The 18,696-nt window shown below is 38.7% G+C and overlaps 1 long non-coding RNA gene across 1 annotated transcript; it reads right to left on the bottom strand.

The window, feature by feature from the left end:
* Positions 1-12,321: 12,321 nt before the first annotated feature.
* Positions 12,322-18,690, bottom strand: LOC134287761 (uncharacterized). The gene is made up of 2 exons (XR_009997527.1): positions 14,148-18,690; positions 12,322-14,014 (listed from the first exon to the last, which is right to left on the bottom strand). It is a non-coding gene; the product is annotated as an uncharacterized LOC134287761 (long non-coding RNA).
* Positions 18,691-18,696: the final 6 nt, after the last annotated feature.

Below are 18,696 nucleotides of genomic sequence, written 5' to 3'. Positions count from 1 at the left end.
CGTGAGTGAGGGATACGCAAGAAATGAATGATTTTTTCCCATCCTTGGTTATAGCACCAAGTGACCAAAATAGGTACACCTGCCTAAATGGTACAAGACCCAATGTAGGAATTCTTCCGTTCAAAACCAATAACGCAACATTTTTTTCAATATTTTCAACTTTTATTTATTCACCAACCTTGCTTGCACCAACCACACTTCACTGCATCCATCACCAAATTGCCTTCTCTATCATTCTCGTACTCTCGCCTCGTTTTGTCTGTCACGCACACCAGTTCACCTTCCGCAATGCTCGATGCTCGTACGTCCAACTGTCATTTCTTGTTTTCCAAATTTGTTTGAGTAGTTGTATTCTGTATCAGCAACACTGATACAAAACATACTCATCATTTCATATTTGCCTAATATAATTTAATTTACTTATGCATAACATATTCAATCTGATCAACTTAATTATTTTATTTAGCTCTCTTCCTACAATATAGCTTACGAAACTATGTACAAATCTAAAACAGTCATTTTCATTACTCAAAACTACAATACCGATTTGCATATATACATATCGGGCGCCCATCCCGCTTAAAATTCATCTCGTCAGGCCCCCCCTGGGCCCCCTCCAGGAAAAAATCCTAGCTACGCCAATGATTGCGTTGCGACACAAAGTTAAGGAAAAATAGAGTTAGTTTAATGTTTATGAAGTTCAATTTTCATGAATTACATGTCATTTAATTTAATTGTCAGATTACGAAATACCATTCGAAAGCAGAAACTGATTCAATTACAAATGCTTATTTGGACATTTCATGAGGTCGGTCAAACCGATCAATGTTACCCCGCTGATCAATGATACCCCGTTTTACGGTAATCAAATGCTGTTTTTCCATACAAAATGCTCAAGTCTGGAACCTTGTATCTCAGCTTATTTCTGCAAACCTGAGCGTCTGTTCTCCAGGAGGAGCGGCTCACAATAGCGTCTGATCCCCATGTTGGGGGTGGCTGATCAACGTCCGAGTGCCAGGAAAGGACTCTTAGCTAAACTGTGCAATATAGTCCTCCGGGAAGTATGGGGTTGATGTCAGGCCCTACTAGCCAGCCGTAAAAAAAACTAAAAAAACGAAACGAATGGCAACGACCCCAGTGAACAAATAGTTATTTATGTAACGAGATGCAAAAAGATGACTTTGATACTGAATTGCACAAAAGGACTTACGACTGGAAACTCGATACGTGGAACTGCCGATCTCTTAACACCATTGGAAGCACTAGTATACTCGCCGATCTACTGAAAGACAGCGGGTTCGGCATCGTAGCGCTTCTGGAGGTGTGTTTGACAACACCAATGGTGCGAACGTTTAGGCTTTTATCATGATGGACGACATGCTGAGGCACATAATCGGTTGGTGATCAATCGACGAAAGAATGTGCAGGTCGAGGATCAAGGGTCAATTATTAGAATAACTAGCCACAGCGCCATTGGAGTTCTAGTGTATTTCTATTGGTCAATTCTTCAACTTCAAGCATATTAAATGTGCGCATCCCTCACTCTGGAAGCACTGATGATGACAACGACGCATTTTACGCGCAGCTCAAACGCGAGTACGACCGCTGCCCAAACCACGACGTCAAGATCATCATAGGTGACCTAAACGCTCAGGTAGGCCAGGAGGAGCAATTCAGACCGACGGTTGGAAAGTTCAGCGCCCACCAGCTGACGAACGAAAATAGCCTTTGACTTATTGATTTCGCCACCTTATCGTTACACATGGAGATCACCACAGCAGACGGAATCTCAAATCCACCACGTTCTGATTGACGGACAGCATTTCTCCGACATTATCGACGTCAGGACCTATCTTGGCGCTAACATCGACTCCGACCACTATCCGGTGGTGGTCAAACTGCACCCAAAACTTTCCGTCATCAACAATGTACGGTACCGGCGACCGCCACGGTACAACTTAGAGCGACTGAAGCAACCGGATGTCGCCTCAGAATACGCGCAGAATCTCGAGGCAGCGTTGCCAGGCGAGGGCGAGCTCGATAGGGCCCCACTAGATTACTGCTGCAGAACAGTAAAAGCTGCCATCAACGACGCAGCCGAGAGCACCATCGGGTACGTGGAAAGGACTCGACGAGACCAAGAATGGTTCTACGAGGAATGCAGAGCGATTTTGAAGGAGAAGACCGCAACACGGGCGGTAATGCTGCAACAAGGAACCCGGCAGAACGAGGGACGTTACAAATAGAAGCGGAGACAGCAGACCCGCATCTTTCGGGGGAAAAGCGCTGCCTGAAAGATGCCGAGTGCGAGGAAATGAAACTGCTGTACCGTTCCCATGAAACACGGAAGTTCTACCAGTAGCTCAATGCATCCCGCAACGGCTTCGTGTCGTGAGCCGAAATATGCAGAAATAAGGGCAGAGGCCTCTTGACGGACGGACGTGAGGTGATCAAAATGTGCAGCACTTCGATGCACCCGAATGGCGTGGAGAACGTAGGCACGGGAGGCCACGACCAGAGTAGTTTATTAAGGGTACCAAGACAGACGTGTCTGGTCAGGTATGCGTGAGTTATTTTTCGTTAGCTTCACCCGAAAAGACCCGAGGCTGAACCGAAATTTCTTATGGCAGATCCAATCAGCTGTTCTTGGTATTTTTTTTTCAAATCTTGAAACATCACAGAAAAGTAGCAAATACCGTTGATACAGGGTGCGGCAGGAAAAAATGCGAAAAGTTCAAGGCACTATTACACGCTAAACATGGGATATATATGACTATTTTTTCATGACAGTGTATCAGTCAATGTCTATATTCTAGCACTGAAAAATAAAAATGAACATATTTGATGTTTAACATGTGATAATGTAGGCCTAATAAGCGGATATCAATAAACTGCGCGCCCAATGGTCATTAAACAAAATGACTATAACAGTATCAAAATTAGCTCAAATTCGATGAACAACCAGACCACACTGATCCAGAGCCATGTAGTTTCACATACCAGATGAAATAAGTACATATATTTGATGATATCGTAGAGAAAATCAAAAATTTTGTTTTATCAGATGTTAAATTTAGCGACCTGTGCGATTTTCTGCGGTTTGAAAATTCTGGTTGTCTTCATCTTCAGGCGCCGCCCTGTAAAGGTTAGTGACCAAAACGGGAAATTTTTTAAATAACTTTTTAAAAAACTAGCCTATTAGAGATCATGGAACGTTGAAACATAGATTGGTTAATGTCAAATGGACGAAAATGAGGTTTGAAGTTGAAAAACACTTTCGCATTTTTTCCTGCCGCATACTGTAGTTGCTACCAGATCGCATCAGGTGGATGCCTGTTAGTCATCGCCTCATGATTTCCTGCTTTATTTTCAATTTTGGAGTAATTTTGTGTTTTATGGTGCAAAAAGTTTCCATAAAAAATTTCAATCATGAACAGTAATGAACAGTTTTCCATAAGAAATTTCAAAAGTTCACCGAGCAACGGGAAATTCACCGGGCGTCGGCAGCGCGCCGGACCACGCATTGGCTCACCCTTAATGTACCTCCCTGGGCCACAACAATGGATGAGGGAACGGCTACGCCAATGCAGTAGAGGATGGGAATGTGCCATTTCCCAAGTTGAGGAACGTTAAGGACAGACTTGTTAGAATCCCAATATGGCCGCCACAATGGCTGACTTTGCCACCTACTCACGATTTTGAGCGCACAAATCTCTTCGTAAACAAAACCAGCACACCTGAGCTTCTTATTTCAAGCTTATTACAAGTGAGCAAGAACAAAATAATAAAATCCATTGTTGTTTGAAGCTTGCCTCTTGAGATTTGTGCGTCTGAAGTTTTGATGCACTGTTGAACCGGGATTTCAAGACGTTTGTCCTTAAGGATGTCATTCACCAGCTCAAAATCAACTAAGCAGTTGGTAAGGATGATATCGCAGCTGAACCCATCAAAAATGGCCCAGAAAAGTGTACCACCTGTCTGCACCGGTTTATAGTCAGGATTTAGCAAATCTTAAGCTACCGATAGAGTGGAAGGAAGGGGTAATCTGGCCCATTCATAGGAAATACGAGCATTTGGAATGAGACAACTTCAGAGCGATCACCATTTCTAGTGCTGCCAACAAAGTGCTATCTCAGATCATCTTCCGTTGTCTGTCACTTAACCTTCCGTGACTCGTGCGGTTGGCCACCTCCGTTAGCATTATGTTAATGCTGAGTACAAAAAGCGAGATTTTTTCAACGTGTTGTACAAAATACAACAGCGCGATCGCTCGAGGGTTAAAACAAATGTGTTCGTGGGAAGTTATCAAGCCAAATTCATCGAAGGCCGGTCGACTACGAACCAGATCAACCCTACGGCAAAACTTCCAGCAATGCCTTGAATACCAGGTCCCAACGCATCACCTGTTTATCGATTTCGAAGCGGCATACGACAGAGTCGGCCACACAAAGCTTTGGATTATCATGGATGAAAACGCTTCCCTGGGAAGATGACACGCAGATCGAAAAAAGAGTGTAAAATTCTGTGACATATGATGCACACGTTTGGAGCGTGGGATATCACAGAAGTTTACATGACATGTCATGTTAACGTCATGAAATATCATGTAAACTTCCATTATATGTCATGTAATTCAACATGTCTCTGAATGTTTACATGACATATAACACAAATTTACATTACATATCATGTAAACCATCATAACACTAAGTTTACATGACTAAAATGCAGTTTACATGACGTGTAAATCTCATTATTTTTTATCTGTGCATGGTTGACAAAAACAACGACGGACGGAGAGCAAAATTACTTCGGGCAAACACACTATTTCGTTCAAATCTTAACTTGTTCTGCGACCGAGTAGCAGCCGGAAGATTCACATGGTTGGTAAATAAACTGGTATGAAACTAAGCAGGTAAGCATCATTAGATTCAACGGTTTTATTCAATCAGATCAACAACATCCTCAGGTTATGGAGTTTTTTTTTAATTACGCTAATGTCATTGACATCACGCAAATCGATCACGGCTTATATGCACTTATCATTGTATAATCGATTTCCCCTCCTCTGGAAAGCCTTTAAACGGAAGCTGTTTCCATACATCACACTTACAGCCAATTAAATTCTCGGTCAACAAGCCCTTCCTGATGATAATGAAAAGTGTCGCACCATCTGCCGAGATAAATGCGGTCCAATGTTTACACACTGTCTTATCTTGGTTCACGTTGTTGGGCAGAAATCACTTTACAACTGTCGTGTGTAGAAAGCTTCTAAAAGCACTTGCAATGACGAAATCGCCAACAGTTTGCTGCAATTTGGTTTTACTGGATTTTGGTGGGCGCCGAGGAGTAAAAACTGAACGTCCGTCATTAACCTTTACGTTCCTGACATATTTTGTTCACTCAAGTTTTGATATTCATTTGGCTCTACTTTGTTCATTTTCTACCCGATTTTGATGAAAACTTCATAAACTGAACCAAGTTGGATGACCGGTTCCCATTGGCGTATCTAGCTTTTTCTTTTTTCTCACTCATCACATGAGAAAGAGCGGGATGCAAAGGGGTTTATGTGTATTTTTAGGAGAGTGAGCAAGAAAAAAGAAAAAGCTAGATTCGCCAATGCCAGTTCCGCATTTATACGGAAACCCACTGCGCAAAAAACGTGGGGGACGTAAAAGTTAACTCGATGTCATATCATCACTTGTGAGTTTTCTATTCTTTGTGAGTAAAATTAAATCTGCGTAAAAAAATCGTCCAATGATTAATTCTGTAATTTTCTTCAGGAATTCCTTCATAAATTCCACTTGTGGTTCGTTCACAAATGGCACTTTTTCAGTCATACAAGGAACGTTTCAATTTGTTTTCTTTATTAAAGAGGTTTTTGATCGGCGACTAGTTCATCTCTGACATTTCAGATATTCATCTATGATTTTCTTTTGTAATTTCTTCGGAGATTCTTTCTAAAATTCATCTAGATAAATACACTGGAATTTCCATTTACGTAATGAGTCTGGACTGCCTAAATAGAATTCCTATTGAAATGGTTTCCATTCAATACCAAAATGGATTTGAAAGTAGCAGAGAAGTTTAAAAAGGGATAGCTAGCTAACAGATTGCAAGCCATTTCAAAGTGGGCTTTCACAGTGCTTTCAAAAAAGTTGCGGGAGAGAGTGTGGATTCAAAAACGTTACAGGGAAGATACAGGGGATTGCAGAGGTGCTCAGGTGCTTTACATGAAGTTGAGGGGGTTTTCTGTGGAATTTCAGGAAGTTTCTGAGAATTCTTAACCGGTATCGGAGGCGTTTCAGGTCAGGACCATTGGCGATGGCTCCGAAGGACATCGTGTTCGATACAGGGAGTCCGAAGGGGTTTCAGGAGGTTCAGCGAAGGATTTCATTAACTTTCGGAGGATTTTCTGCGGGTGTCAGAGGCGATGGAGGGGCGTGTTAGGGGCTTAGAAGAGTATCAGGTGCGTTGCAGGGCGTTTTTAAAGGATTTCAGGGACCCTACAATGTTTAAAAACATATGCTGGATCACTGCTCTCAGGTGAACTTCAAGGGGATTTCACAGATTACGCTTGTAGATCCGATATCCTGTACTCAAGGGAGTTTTTGAAGATCCATATACAAATCTCGGACTCACCACGCACATAGTTGCATGAGGCTGGGTAAGCGTGAATTGTATTTAAACGCACACTTATGCTTGTAGATTCGGTTACCAATTCTGAAGAATTTTATTTTGGGGAACTTTAAATAGGCCATCCCCTCTCATGTATGTCCCCTGAACACATCCCAAATTCCACTTGGTACTCTTTTCTCATGAATTAACCTTATCGCTTATCTTAAACACTCCTATGTTACATACATACATTTATTTGTTCAACATCATTAAGACAAGACATAATCAACAATAGTACGCCACAATACTCGGTTTGTGGCTGCCGCTCTCCATCCTCGGTCGCCCCCAATGCTCGCCAAGTCACGCTCCACCTGGTCCGCCCATCGTGCTCTCTGCGCTCCACGCCTTCTTGTGCCAACCGGATCAGTTGCAAACACCAGCTTTGCAGGGGTGTTGTCCAGCTTTCTTGCAACATGCCCTGCCCATCGTATCCTTCCGGCTTTGGCCACCTTCTGGATGCTGGGTTCGCCGTTAAGTCACTCCTATGTTATGTTATGTAAAGTTATGAATACAATCAACTTCCATTGAGGCAACGTTATCTCCATTGAGTTATCAAAACAGCCTAAATAGATATTCCAGTGTATGTCCTCATAAATTTCATCATGATTGTTTCCAAAAATTCTACCAGGAATTTCTTCACGAATACTCCCAAGTATTCAAAAAGACATTTTCAGCAGAAAAGTTCGTAAGGGATTCGAACAGAAATTGCACAGAAAATGGCTAAAAATCTTCCATGAGTTGCTTTCATTATTCTCTTTAAATGGGATTCTTTCATAGTTTTGTCCAAGGATTCCTTCAAAATTTATTCTAAACTAGCATTCCCGGCAAACGTCGTCCTCTGTTTTTTTGACATACGGTTCCATGAAGAAATGTCCCTCTAAATGGAATTTCAGCTTTTCCCGTTTTTCTTGCCTTCCCGGTCACTTTTTCCAATTATTTTTTCGTGCGAACCCGTCGGAGCCCTGGCGGAATGCAACAGTGAAAGAATCATGCCGATCTGTTAACCCGTTCCCGAGCCTATTCGTGACATACAAACACCATTCTATTTTTATTTATATATATATACAGGGGATGGCCAAAATGTTTGGGATAGGCAACTTTCTTTTCTCTCACAAAAAAGTTCAACAAGCTATAACTTTTCATAGAGCGCATCAAAAAATCTCAAATTTTGACTGTTTGTCAACCTATTATGTGTGCATCATTGGTACAAATTTGGGCTCGATTGATTAATATTTCGCAAAGTTAGAACCGTTCGCGTAAAACACTATTTTTCAGACGACTCATTTTTGAGGTGTCATATCTCGGAAACCAGTGAACCGAATTGAATGAAATTTTGAACGTACACTAGCAATATGGAAATGCTTCACGAACTATTAAAATATAGATATTTTTTAAACGTTGAAAAAAGTTATTATGGATTGACACTTTTTGGATTTTTCTCGAAAAAATGTAATTTTTTTACATCAATGTCAATAAATTTTAGTGTTGATATCCAAAGATTTTCCACTTCTGTTCTCAAGTTATCTCTAATCAGATATATTAGAGCCTATTTAGATTGAAGGAAGAACGCATTTACTCATTTTTGTGTGGTATTGTAAATTTGACTTATTTTCCTCTATATGGGTAAAAAATTAAATCCGGTATAACTTAATTCGCCGTGAGAAAATATTACATTTTATAATGTCGTATTAAGTATCAATATATTGTTGATAAACGTTAAAAAATTCATTCAATTCGGTTCACTGGTTTCCGAGATATGACAGTTCAAAAATTAGTTGTCTAAATAATAGTGTTTTACCCGATCGGTTCTAACTTCGCGAAAAATTAATCAATCGAGCCCAAATTTGTACCAATTATGCACATATAATAAGTTGACAAACAGTCAAAATTTGAGATTTTTTGATGCACTCTATGAAAAGTTATAGCATGTTGAATTTTTTTGCGAGAAAAAAAAAGTTGCCTATCCCAAACATTTTGGCCATCCCCTGTAGATGTAAATGGTTCTTAAAAAAATCAACAGGAGATTTCTTTACTAAATGCATCGGAGATTCCGTCAGGAATTCTTCTGTGGGTTTTCAGAAATTCTTTCAAAAATTTCTTCGGAAATTTCTCAACAGCATTCCTTTGAAAATTTATCCAAGGTTTTATCCAGATTATCCCTGGAAACTCCTTCGTCGATTCTTTCAAAAAATCTCCTAAAAAATAAATCGGAGTGTTGCCACACGGATTGCTTTAGAAATTCCTCTAGAGATACATCCATAAATTCATTCGATAGTCCCTCCAAGACTTCACAAGAGCTTTATTTTAAATCTTGTATGATTCCTCCAGTGTTTCTTCCCAAATATCATTCAAAGACCTCTTCAATGATTGATCGTGATGTTCTAAAAAATTCCAGGGATTTTTATATATTCAGAAATCTTTAGATATTCCTTTAGATTTTTTTTCCGACAGCTTATCAGAAAATCGTCCAAGAGTTCTATCAGAAATCACTTAAGGGATGTTTTCGAAAACTTCTCCAAGAATTCCACCCGAAATTTCCCCAGGAATTCCGTCACGAATTCCAACAAAAAATCTTTCATAGATTTATTTGGAAATTTCTTCAAGGCTTGCTTTATAAATTCCCCCGGGGACCTGGGAATTCCCCAGAAGTTTCACATAGATTGTTTTTTTTTTAAGAAATCTTCATAAATTGCTCAGGTTTTTTTTCCAGAAATTCCTCCTGTGATTCCTATGGAAAATCCTACAGGGATTCCTCTTCCAGAGAGGTTTTCAGGAAAATTTCCAAGGATGTTTTTTTCCGAAATAAGACTTGATATTTCTCCAGAAATTTCTCCAAGCTTTCCACTGAAAAAAATTCTACGGATTATTTTAGAATTTCCTCCAGTATATCTTTCAGAACATTTTCCAGGGATTGCTCCAGAAAATTCTCTAGAGATTATTTCTGTAAATCTTCTAGGGATTTATACGGCAGTTTTCTCCTGTGATTGCTTCATAAATATTCTGGGACCTCTTTCAGAAATATCTCCCGAGATTCTTTTAGAAATTCTTCCTTGGATTGCTTCGGAAACTCCTCCGCAGTTTTTCGCAAAACTTTCTCTAGAAATTACCCTGAAATGTCTACTAGGATTCCTTTACCTCACTATTTCTTCAGTAACGTCTCCATGGAATCCTCCGGAGCTTTTAGAAATTCCTCCAGGGATTCTTTTGAAAAATCTTTACAAACTTTTATAGTGATTCCGTCAAAAAATCTTCGATGGATACTTTATGCAAATTCATCCCGTTATCAGGAGGGGAGTCTCGGGATTTTTTTGATAATATTTCCAAAATGCCGTAAGAAATTCTTTTAGGAATTCCTTCGGAAACTTCTCCAAGGTTTCTTCCAGAATTTTCCCAGAAAGTCCGTCATGAATTTTTTCAAAAAAAAAAAAAATCCGAAAATTCATTCGGAAACTTCTTTAGGAGTTGCTTTAGAAATTCCTCCAAAGATTCCTTCAGAAATTCCAATAGAAATTTCACACATAATGTTTTTTTTTTAGAAATATTGCAAAAGCTGCTTTTGAAATTCATCCGAGGATTCCTTCAGCAGTTCTGATTGAAATTCTTCAACGGGTTTCTTTGGAAAACCTTGAATCCTTGTAGTAATAAGAATATCCTACATAGGTTTATTCACAAACCGCTCTAGGTTTTCAAAGGATTCTTCATAAATGAAAAAAAAAACATATCTACAAAATTTCTCCGATTGTTATAGAAAAAAAATCCAAAGGATTTTCAAGAGTTCCCCTCTAGGGATTCTTTCAGAACATTTTCAAGAATTCCTTCAGGTAATCCGCAAGGGATTATTTCTAAAGAAAATGCAGATATTCATTCGGAAATTTTCTCCTGGGATTCCTTCAGAAATTTCTCCCGAGATTCTTTTAGAAAATCTTGAATGGGTTGTTTTGGAAATTCCCCCAGATTTTCTCGCAGAAATTTATCTAGAACATATTCAAAAATTTCTTAGAGATCTTATCTTAATATTTCTTCAGTAGTTTCTCCATTGATTTCTTCAGAAATCCCTTGCGGAAATTCTTTTACAAAATTTAAAAAAAATTTCTGGGAATTCTGTTAAAATAAACTTCGATTCTTTGAGATTTTTTACTGGGACTTTTTCAAAAACCCCTTTTGCAATTAATAAATGCTTTTAGGATTTTTTTTTTCAAATAAAATCTTTCAAAGATGCAAAGATTCCTTTCAAAAATCCTCTAGGATTTTTGTTTCAGAAAATGTCCTACAAGATTCTTCTGAGAATTTGACCAAAATACCACTTCTCTTTAAAAATTATCAGTCGGCAGGTAAGACTTTAAATTAAAAACAGGTCAGACTTGATTATCCGGAGTTGACTTCTGAAGCTTTCCATACAAATATCTGACGAACAGAATGCTGTACAAAGCTAGAATTTCGACTGAATACTAATCAAAGTTGATAAGACAAAATATCAAATTTTCAGATTTATACAGCATTTTGTTCGCCAGATTTATGTTTGGGAAGCTGCAGAACTCGACTCCGGATAATCGTGACCGACCTGTATAAAAATACATATTTTTTATGTCTAGCAAGGATTAATTCAGAAATTCTCCAAAAGTTTCCTTTACAAATTCCTCTAGACTCTTTATCAAAGGAATTCCTCTAGGAATCTTTCATGCACTTCCGCAGAAATCCCTTCATTATTTCCTTTTGAAATCCTTCCGAGAAAATATCTTAGAAAATATTCCACCAGTGCTTTGAAAAATTTCAACAGCGATTTGCATAGATATGTCAAATTCTATCTCCAAAATTTAGTTCACAAATTTTCCCAGGGGTGTTTTGAGAATCTCTGAAGGGTTCTTTGTTAAATTCCTCTAAAGTTTTTTTCATCACTTATTTCAGGGATACCTATAGCAATTTCTCCTAGGATTGCTTCAGATATGTTCTTAGTAATTTCTCCAAAAAGTTTTCTAATGAGTGTTTTCAGAACTTATGAATTCTTCCTAAAATTGCTTCATAAATTTCTCCAGAAATTCTTCCAAGGATTTTTCCCAAAAATCTTCCAGGGATTCAGAATCCTTTCAAGAATTTATTGGAAACTATTCCACAGATCCATTTGGGAATTTCTACAAGGATTTTTGCGGATATATCTCCAAAGACTGTTTCAGAACTCTAATGATTTCATCATAAATTTCAGCAGGGATTTCATCAGAATATTTTTCATTTTTATTTAAATTCTATAGGGATTCTCATAAAAAATCCTTCGGGGATTCTTTGAAAAATCTCTTCAGCGGTTTTTTTTTTTCAAAAACATCTACGGGATTTTTTGTTATATATATTCCCTCAATGGTTATCTTAGAAGTTCGAAATATCTTTGATTAGGGGGCATAAAAAATTCTCAAATTTTTCGTGGCGTACTAAATGGATGCCCCTTTAGTGTATTTTCTCTTCCTCTTTTCACTAAAAATTTGAATTATGATTAACGCGAAAAATCATAATACGACACTTGTTTGTTTTGTTGAGAAATTGTTCCTTTACGTTTCGACGATAATTGTAATAATGTCATATTAAAGAAAATAAAGACAATTTTCTATATTTTTTAAATCAGTGAGGTCATCAATTCTATACATCGCAACACAATTTCATCGAAGGTTATCTGATATTTTATTCGCATTCCATTTCTATAAATTCAATGAAAATCTACAACAAATAGTTTCCTTAACAGTTGCTTTCAAACTTAGGGCTAACTGTTTCAGTTTAATAGTAATAAAAACAAGATTCTTCGTCATGCTAGTCTATCAAACCAAACACAACTCAAACGAGTACAATCGATTCGGGAGATTCTTAATAATGCTAAACGTCTATTAGTAGATTCAATCTTACTCATCGCACACGAGCTAATATTGCCCCTCACACACTTGTTGTGTGTGTGGTTGATTATACATTTCTAATCTTTCTTCTTCGAATTAACTAAACATAATGGACGAAATGGTTTTCACTTAATAGCTGAACTACTACCGGCGTAATTACGACTTACATACTATAATGCATAGATTCTGAACTCCTGCGAAGGCGCTTATGTGTTGGATGGTGGTTTATGCCACCGATTAGACACTAATACCTTTTGATTTATTTGACGATTAGGCTTTTCTAAGTTGACTCTAACGATCTTTTGTCGTAGATTCGGACGATTTCCTAATGATAGTACGTTGCGATAGGGCTTCCCGAGTAGGTGGAAAAATCTCATGAACAGCATATTCAGTTATGATTGATTGAATTACTGAAGAGCAAAAACTGATATTGGTTTGATTGATATAAGAGATAAAAGAACAAAAATAATAGCAAAATCTAATATGGTGAACTACTCAATAATAGCTCGTTAAGATATTACAAGATCAAAACAATAGCAGACAAGATACGTCACTTTTTTTCAAGAAAAAAAATTTAAAAAAATGGCAGCATCCAGCATCGAACCAACGACCTTAGGATTCAGAGGCGACGGTGCTTACCACTCAACTGTGGCTCGCTGTTGTAAACAACATGGGAATAAGAGCATGCGGCTCTTCGTTTCCACAGCTCAGAAATTTCACTAACATTAAGTCATCTCTATGGGTGTATGTGTTCCATTTCGTGCAGAAGAGCAGAACTTGTTCTTATGCTGTAATTTTCAGCTATTTCGACAAGAACAAAAATTGATATCATATCACTTTGAGCTATTCGTGCGATATTCATTAGAATTTTGAATAACTCATCAAAATCACATTGAGCTATGACAGCAAAAAGTGTTCGATTTGAGATATGATTTAGATATTCTCGTCTACCCGGGTTGTCAAGCTGATATCCATGCTCTACTAATATGGTTGATTTAATCAAAAATGCACTTAGACAAAGTTGAGGCTAGTCTCGAATTATCGTATTTTGATTGAATGAGAGGATATGGAGTTTGCATCAGTTTGAACGATTCTAGATACTTGCACACTTGTCGAAGCTATACTATTACTTTACCCATTCGCCTCCAACGCGAGGACAAACGTGAATTCAATGTGATTTCATTTTTGCGGTTATGGCCTTCTAGCGATACTTTCTGATTCGGATTCGGATTCGGATTCAATTTGAACACATTTTACTTTCGACAATCCCCTCAAGCCAACCGCCCCTAGTAGATCCAGTTGACCGGTACCCACTGGTGTTCGTGGCTCAGGGCCTCCAGTGCATCCGTAACGGCTCGGAATGTGACGTCGAAGTCCTCGTTGATGATGACCTGGTCCAGGTATTTGTCGTACTTGCGCTGCAGCAGGGCACTTTCCTCCACGGCCGAAATCAGATCGTCGTCCTAGTTGGAAAACAACAGTAAATGAGAATTAGAACGAAATGTTGAAAATCCTCTTGCATTGGAAACGAGTCCAATTTGGCGGGATATATGGGGCTGGCAAAGCGCATGAGCACCAAATGGCGCGGTTTCTTACCTCGTACAGTGATGCCAGTGATTCAAGCGTCTTTGCTCGACGGGAGCTGTACCGGATGGAGCTCTGGCGGTCAAACTAAAATTGAATGAGGGAAAACACACAAAAACGAAAACGACATTTAGAAAACATGCAAAGGTTAGTGAAACTTGCACGGAGACAAATTTAGTTCATTTGAAACAAAAATATTCGTGTTTGTTTATATATCAGTATAATACTACTCAGTAGGGGAGACTGAGGAGACTTGATCCCTGGGGAGACTTGTTCCCCCCATATTTGCTCGGAATCAAAAACATTTTTCTTCTAGCATAATTTTTCCAAAACTACTCCTGGACAAACGACTATGTTTTGGCTACAAGTGATTTCGATTGTACATTGCATTATTTTTTAACGGCTGATGGTTTGTTTTCAGTCCTTCAGAAATCTTTTAGGCGATTCCGAAAAATCTCAATAACTTTGTGAAAATTGAACCAAATCGTGTCAAAATTTCACAGCACATAGTTTAAATAAAATTCTTTCAAACTTATTTATCCAAATAAGGTTGTTGTTAACATATTTTAAATAATTCAGCTTAGTATACACAACAGTGACATGGGGAGACTTGATCCCTCGAGGATTACACACACATTATACATGTGAAAAATAAAATTCTATTCGGAAGCCTCTATTTACTTGGAATTCTAGTCTATTCAACGATAAAATGTGTCAGATAATTATAACTTTAGTACAGACCAAGAAAATGGGGATCAAGTCTCCCCATTTTGAAAATACGGCATATCCTTAAAAATTTAAGGAAATCTTACAATTTCAAACACTCCATATTCATCGAAAATACAAGAAAACTCGAAAACAAAATGAATAGGAAGACTCTGGAATTATTTTCCCTTCAAATAAACCATGTTCACAAAGGGGGATCAAGTGTCACCCATTTTTGAAAAATACATCATAAAACATGCCTCCATAAATACACAGTTTTGAAAAGTTTAACAATAATTTAAAGGCTTTCTGTTGTGTATAGACTTGCAATAGATGTTTACCTGCCATTTTATACGGAAATCGGATCTAGTTTTGTGTTTTTCTCAAAGTTTCAGGTAAATTAAGAAAAAGGGATCAAGTCTCCCCAGTCTCCCCTACATTTCTTTGGGGATTTCTCCTGGGATACCTTTAGAGGTTCCTCCAGTGATTGTTTCAGTGCTGTTTTCGCGGTTTTCTTCGGGAATTTCTGCAGAGATCCTTGAAGATTTTTCTACTGGTATTCCTTCAGAGATTTCTCCAATAATTGTATCTGGAATTATTCGAAGAATTTCTGAAGGAATGTCTTCTAGAAACTCTATCAGAAAATCTTACAAATTATTCCAGGAATTTCTTAAAAATTTTGTTCAAAAAAAATCCTTGACGAGTTCATGCAATTGATCCTTCAATAATTCGTCAAGAATGACTGCAGACATGTTCGAACTCTTCATACTCTTTTTAAGATTCCTTCAGGATTTCCTCAAGAAATTCAGCGATTTCTTCAATACTTCCTCCCAGGATTTCTTCAGAAACCCTTGGATTTTGGAAATTGTTCCTTGGATTTTGGAAATTGATTCTTAGATTCTTCCAGGAACTCCTTAAGAGATTCGTCCAGAAATTCTTTCAGGAATTGTTTCAGCATTCCTCAGTGAATTCCGTCTAGAAATTCAACCAGGTATTCGTCCAGGGATTCCTCTAGAGATTCCACCAGGGATTCCTTCATGAATTCTTCCAGGAACTCTTTCAGGGGCTCTTCTAGAAGTTCATCCTGGAAGGTATCAAGTGATTCTTCAAGAAAATCCTCCAGAAATATTCACCCAGGGATTTCTCAAAAGATTCCTCCAGGGATTCCCCATGGAATTTATGCAGGGATTCCTCCAGGTGTTCCTCTGGAGATTTCTCAAGGATTCTTTTAGGAATTCCTCGAGAGATACCTCAAGGAATTCCTCTATAGATTCCACCAGAGATTTGTCCAGGAATTACTCCAGTAATTTTTTTTTCAAAGATTCCTCCAGTGATACTTCAAGAAAATCCTCCAGAAATTCATCCAAGGGACTTCTCCAGGGATTCCTTTAGGAATTCCTCTGGATGGATCTCAAGGAATTTCTCTAGAGATTCCTCCAGGAATTCCTACAGTTATGTCATCAAGAATATCTTCAGCGGATCCTCCAGAAATTCCTTCAGAAGATCCTTTAGGGAATCCTCTAGGGATTGGTCTAGGAAATCCTCCAGAAATTATTTTTGGAATACCTCCAGACATTCCTCCAGGAGTTCCTCTAGGCATTTCTATAGGGATTCATCCAGGCATTCTTCCAGGATTTCATTCAGGGACTCCTCCAGGAATACCTTTAAGAATTCCACCAGGAATTATCCCAGGAATTCGTTTAGAAATTATCCCAGGAATTCCTCAGGGAATTAATCCAGGAACTGATCCAGGCATTCCTCCAGGATTTCCTTCAGAAATTACTAAGGCAATTTCTCCAGAAAGTCCGCCTCCCGGAGGTTGTACAGGCAATATTCCAAGAACTCCTTCACGGATTCCTGCACAAATTCCTCCTGAGATTCCTCTAGGAATTCCTTCAAACATTTCTTTAGGAAATCCTGCAAGGATTACTTCAAAAATTCTCCCATGAATTGCTCCCGGAATTTATCCGGGTATTCTTCTGGCATTCCTCCAGGCATTTCCCCAGGAATTTCACCAAGAATACCTCCAGGAATTACCAAAAGATTTTCTCCAGTAATTAATCTACGAATTCCTCCAGAAACTCTTACAGCAATTACTCCAGGAACTAATCCAGGAAATCCTCTATGGGTTCCTTCAGAAATTCTCTCAAGAATGTTTGCAGTAATTCCACCAGGATATTTTTTCAGGATTTCCTCCAGGAATTTATCCTGGAATTTCTCCTCCAGGGATTCCACCAGAGATTCCTCCAAGAATTATGTCACGCAGTCCTCCAGAAATTCGACCAGGATTTCCTTCAGGGATTCCTTTAAAGAGTCTTCCAGAGATTCCCCCAGGAAATCCTCCGATGATTCCTTCAGATATTCCTCCAAGAATTCCACTGGGAATTCCTCTAGGAGATTTTCTGGGAATTTATTCAGAAATTTCACCAGGATTTCCTCCTAGAATTCCTCAAGAGACTCCTCCACGAATTCCACCAAGAATTCCTCCAGAAATTATCCCAATAATTTCTTCCGGAAGAGATCCACAAATTCCTTCGGAAATTCCTACAGCAATTCCTCCAGGAATTTTTCCGGAAAATTCTCCAGGGATTCCTTCAGAAATAATTTCAAGAATTTCTACAGCAATTCCTCCAAGAATTTTTCCAGGGATTCCTCCGGGAATACTTCCAGTGTTTCCCTCAGGAATTTATCCAGGAATATTTTCTCCAGAAATTCCTGTAGAGATTCCTCCTGGAATCATTTCACGGATTTCACCAGAAATTCCACCAAATGCTCTAGGAATTTCTTCAGGGATTCCTCTAACGGTTCTTCCAGAGATTTCTCCGGGAATTTCTCCGATGATTCCTCCAGTAATTCATCCAGATATTCCTCCAAGGATTCCTCCTAGAATTACTTCAGAAATTCCTCTAGGAATTGATGTAGAAATTTCTCAAGGAATTTCTTCAGAAATTTCTCCAGAGACTTCCCCAGGAATTCTTCTGGGGATAGTTTCTCGGAATTACCCAAAGATTTTCTCTGAGTATTTTTCCGGGAATTTCTCCTGGAATTCTGCCAGGAATTTTTCCATAAGTTCTTCCATGCATTCCTCCTGAGGTTCCTCCAAAAAAATGCTTCAGTGATTCCTTCACAAACTCCTCCAGGGATTTCTCCAAGAATTCCCAGGGATTCTTCCATGAATTTTTCCAGATTTTTATCTAAGGATTTCTCCCAGAATTTCTCAAAAAAAATTTCAGAAATTTATCCAAGGATTCCCTAGGGAATTCTCCAAGGATTCCTCCCAGAATTTCTCCAGCGAATCCTCCAGGAATTCATTCAAGGTTCACCTCAGGATTTCTCCTGGAATTTCTCCAGGGATTCCTCCAGTGGTTCCTCCAGTGCTTCCTCTAGGTATTTCTGCAGGAATTCCCCCTGGAATTCTTTTAGGAATTTCTCCACGAATTCATCCAAAGATTCCTCTAGAAATTTATCCAGTGAATACTCCAGGCATTCGTCCAGGAATTTCTCCAATTATTCCTTCAGAAATTTCTTCATGGGTTTCTCCAAAAAATCCACTAGCGGTCCTCAAGGAACTCCGCCAAGTATACTTTCGGAAATTCCTCCAGGACTTTTTCCAGGGTTTTCACCAGGTATTTCTCCAGGGATTTCGCCAGGATTTGTCAAGAAGTTCCTCCAGGATTTCCTACAGAATTCCTCTAGAAATGCCTCCCGGAATTTGTCCAAAAACTTCTCCAAGGATTCCTCCAGAAATTGGTCTAGGAATTCCTCCCGGGATTCTTCAAGCGATATCTTCAGAAATTTCTCTAATTTGCTCTAAGATTTCTCCAGTAATCCAGGGATTCCCCCTTTCAGAAATTCC

Source organism: Aedes albopictus, chromosome 2, assembly GCF_035046485.1.
Source record: "Aedes albopictus strain Foshan chromosome 2, AalbF5, whole genome shotgun sequence".
In the NCBI taxonomy this organism is placed as follows: Eukaryota; Metazoa; Arthropoda; class Insecta; order Diptera; family Culicidae; genus Aedes; species Aedes albopictus.
This window is presented reverse-complemented; position numbering and strand designations above follow the sequence as displayed.